This window comes from Neophocaena asiaeorientalis, unplaced genomic scaffold, assembly GCF_003031525.2.
Source record: "Neophocaena asiaeorientalis asiaeorientalis breed wild unplaced genomic scaffold, Neophocaena_asiaeorientalis_V1.1 scaffold114, whole genome shotgun sequence".
NCBI lineage: Eukaryota > Metazoa > Chordata > Mammalia > Artiodactyla > Phocoenidae > Neophocaena > Neophocaena asiaeorientalis.
In genome coordinates this window covers 14305117-14309187 of record NW_020173116.1, presented here as the reverse complement: position 1 = coordinate 14309187, position 4071 = coordinate 14305117, and positions in this window count along the sequence as shown.

Here is a 4071-nt window from a genome sequence, read left to right as displayed (position 1 = left end):
GCCGAATGGGGTCTCGCCGGGGAATACCCCCGGGGACTAAAGAAGTGAAAGGTCTTTCTGCCGAGGAAACGATTGGCGTTTCCAGTCTGGCGGGAAGAGAAGGAAAGGCGAAGTTCACGGAGCGGCCCACCACTGGCGCCCGGTCGCGCCTCCTGTGACGTCAGGGGCAGAGACCAATGGGAGCCCCAGGATGGCCTCGCGGGAAGACGGCGCGGGAGAGACGTTACCCCAAATATGGCGTGGGAAGCGTCTCGGGTTTCTTTTTTTAACCGTTTTATTGTTTGTTAATCTTCCTTCAATATGATGTAAGGCCAGAGGGTTTAATTACCTGAAACCCCACCGCCTGGCACATAGTAGGCACTCAAGTATTTATTCCCTGAAATAATACTCGGAATGAAACTGCTCAAACATGAAAATAACGGCTGAGAAGCGCCGGGGACACGGCCGCACTTTTGTTTAGCTTCCGCAGCTGTGAAATGGGAATGATAACGCCACCTCACAGTGTTGTGAGGTTGGAGCCAAAGCAGGGAAAGTCCCTTGCCTGTTACCTCTATCTACCCGGACGTTTGTTGTAGCCTGTTGACTGTCATCAGGGGAGAGAGGTGGCAGGACGGTGGTGTAGGTGGGGGGAAAAGAATTTGTAAGAGCCTGAAAATGGGGTTACCGGTTCTTGCTGTGTTCTTTCTCCCTGTGGTTTTCAGGACTTAACCTGAAGCCTCAAGCTCTTCATCAGCAAAAATGTTTTATGGCAGGTGAGATCTGTGCGGTTTTTCTCTCCCGATATTTTCCAGTTTAAAGCTAAAAGTACTTCCCTGCTTAAAACTAAATCCATTAAGATAACTCATGGTGCCTCTGAAACAAACATCTCAGGATAGAGGGAGCGTCCCTTGGGCAGAAGAAAAAAATCAAGAGTCAGAGAGGAGGGAGTAGAATTCGGTTCTAACACCCCTCCCTGCTCCAGGGAAGGAGAGACTATGTCTTTGGTAACGCCTGCCCCGGCTCCATCCTGGGCAAAGGCTTAAAGAGTGGAGCCTACGAGAACATGTGGTCTGCTGTGTTTTAATCAGAGTTTCTGATGGAAATAGGGCAGGGAGAATTTGCGTTTCTAACAAGTTCTAAGGTGACGTTTCAAATGTGTCCAGGCAGAAAGGCCACCTCACAGAGACTCCTGTCACATCGAAATAAGGAAGCTACAGGCATCCCGACCTTCCAGCCAGGCACTTACCGTGATTGGAAGGGCCAGGCCTGTCAGCACCAAAACCAAAAGACTGAAGACCAAACCCCAGAGTGGCCCAGGAGCATCTCAGAATCCGTGTGGGGACCAGGGATGCGAGGACCTGACCTCTCCCGCTTCTCCTCACCCCTGGCACTTCACAAATTCCCTAACCAGACACAGTCCTGAGGAAGGGGGCCGGCCTCCGCTGATAAGATTATTGTCACTGCAGCTGAGTGGGGGCTTAAAGTAGAAATAAAGCTCAGTTACAGAAAAAATTCCATTTGTTGCATATTTAAGTTTGTAGACTGAAGTTTATTCCTGCTACAGTATTATCTGTGAGTATTATATAGTAACCATAAATGCTTAAGTTTTATTATGAGAATTTTCCCTTCACTCAAAGATCATGAGGTTTTCATTAACATTTTTATTTGGTGCCTGTAGTCGACAAGAACAGAGCTGAGGGAAACCAGCAAACACTGCCCTGCCTGGCATCATCACCTCATTGGGCTATGAGCTCCTCTGGGGCAGGGTGCATATGTGTCCTTGGAATCTCCGCCCGGTCCCTAGCACGCACAGCGCTTGTACTTAAGTACTCAGTGTCTACTGAATGAATGAATCATGAACAAGATATAAACTGAGAACCTGGGGTGTTGATTCCTCTTGTTGGCGGTGTAATATTTAAGAGACTTACAAATATTTTATCACATGTATTGTCAACTATATCTGAGCATCCATAAAATGCTTCAAAGTGAATATAACAAAAAACAGTTCATGTTTTGGACCCATGTTTTTAGCTATTTAGAACCACAGTTCTGCTATGTGTACGTGAGGATGTTAAGTTTTGGGAGTAGATAGCAACTATTAGAGTATTCGGTTGTACCTATTCAATGCTTAACCTATTAGACCATTTTTTTCAAACTCTATAAAATACTCTAACGTGTGTAGTATGAGCCCAAGGGATATTTAGTAAATATAATAAATGAAGTTAATTAATAATTCCTTTGAAAATAAGACTTTGATAATTCATAAATATGACCAATCAAAACAACATGAGAAATACTGAATTAGCCTGATGGAGGTCTTTGCACATTTATGGAATAGTTACTTCCATACCGCTGGCGGACATATGTGAAATAGACTTCTCAGAAAGTTCAGGAAGAACAAATGTTTCTAGATGGAATAATGAGCACATGTGGAGTTTGCCGTTTTAAGAATCTTAAGGCAAATCCTTTCAAAAAGGAAATAATTATTTCTGAATTACCTCCTTTTACTCCCCTTTTTCGTTAACACATTTGCACTCCTAGATTGTTTAAAGCAGAACACAAATATTCCATAAACCATTCAACCAACAAAACTTAATTTTATGTATAAAAAATTTTATGGTGTTACTGAGTTCTGGGTTCTTATCCTTGCTCTTTTCTTCCATGGAATTTGGGAGAAGCCTTTCACTTCTCTTTGCGTCTGTGAATTCGCGTGTACAATGCAGAAATCAGTAGTGCCTACTTCATAAGGGTATGGCGAGGCTTAGATGGGATCACTGCAGTAAGCCCCTTAGCCCAATGTCCAGCTGGCAGTCAGTAGGTGTCACCTCTGCACCTAATCTCACGCCAGGCCACGGTAGAGCGCTGAAATGAAAAAGCGCAGAGTGGATTCAAGCTCCCGCTGGGCCAGTGATGAGCTGATGACCAGTCACATATTCTCCACAGGCCTGGGCAAAATGAGACGGCTGTAGTTACTCTGGTGTTCTCCAGCTCCCTGGCTGCACCAGACTCGGGAGTCCATTCATTGCCACTTGTCCTTGAAGCACACATAGCTGTACACTCTGGGAAACCCCTTCCCCACCTGGAGGCTGGGCCAGTGATACTGGATCCATTGGGTCAGGGCTGAAGCACTGTCTGGGGCTGGGGCACATGTGTGGCCATGAACTCAGAAGGGAAGGGTGTAAAAGGCCACAGAAGATGAATTCCTGATGGTTCTTTATTTCCTTCATTTAACTTTTTTTTGGGGTGGGGTCATTTGTTTTTCTCCATTTGAAGCAGAGGACCACAGAGTAGAATCTGGTATGACTCCTGGTTCTGGAGGACGGTTTTATTCTGTAATCCCCAGGGGCTGGAGGAAAGCTGGGACCTCTAAAGTCGGGGAAAATCATTGAGAAAATTGGGCTTTTTGTAATTGATGCTGATAGTTGAGCACTGACAGCTCTGGAGGGAGTTTTCGAAGTTTTTCATCGTGAAACTGGATTTTGACTATATATTGAAGAGAGGCGCATGGATTGTTCGTAACCTAGGAGTCTTCACTGTGGCTTGACCCAAAGGAATAGCTATTGATGGAATTTCCTTAAGGAGTGGGTAAACTAGCCCCAGGACTCCCTGCTTCAATACGGACACCTTGGAATACACTGCCCCTGGGGCTCGCGGCTAGCGGTGGGCCGGAGGCGGGCGGCTCATGCCCAGCACTACATTTCGGTTCCAGGGGGGCCACCAGCAGCCGTCCACTCCTACAGCCCGACTTCGTCAGGTGGCAGCGCCGTCCAGCCCTTCCCAGGAGTGATGGATGGGTGGATGGATTCATTCATTCCTTCAGCAGGTGCACTGCCCAGCGCCGTCGCGGTGCTAGAAGCAGGGCGGCGAGCGAGTCCGGCAGGCCGCGGGGGAGGAGAAAGCGCGGCCCCGACAGCGGCAGCCCCGCCGCGTTACCGACCCCGCCCTGCGCCCGGTAGGCTCCGCTCGAGCGCCCGCGGGGATCGGCGCGTCTCCCCCCGGACCCCCGAGGCAGGCGCGCCGGGAGCCCTGCAGACCCCCGGCACCTGAGGCCGGAGGGGCGTTCCCCTCCCCGTAGCCCGGCCCGGGGCGGAG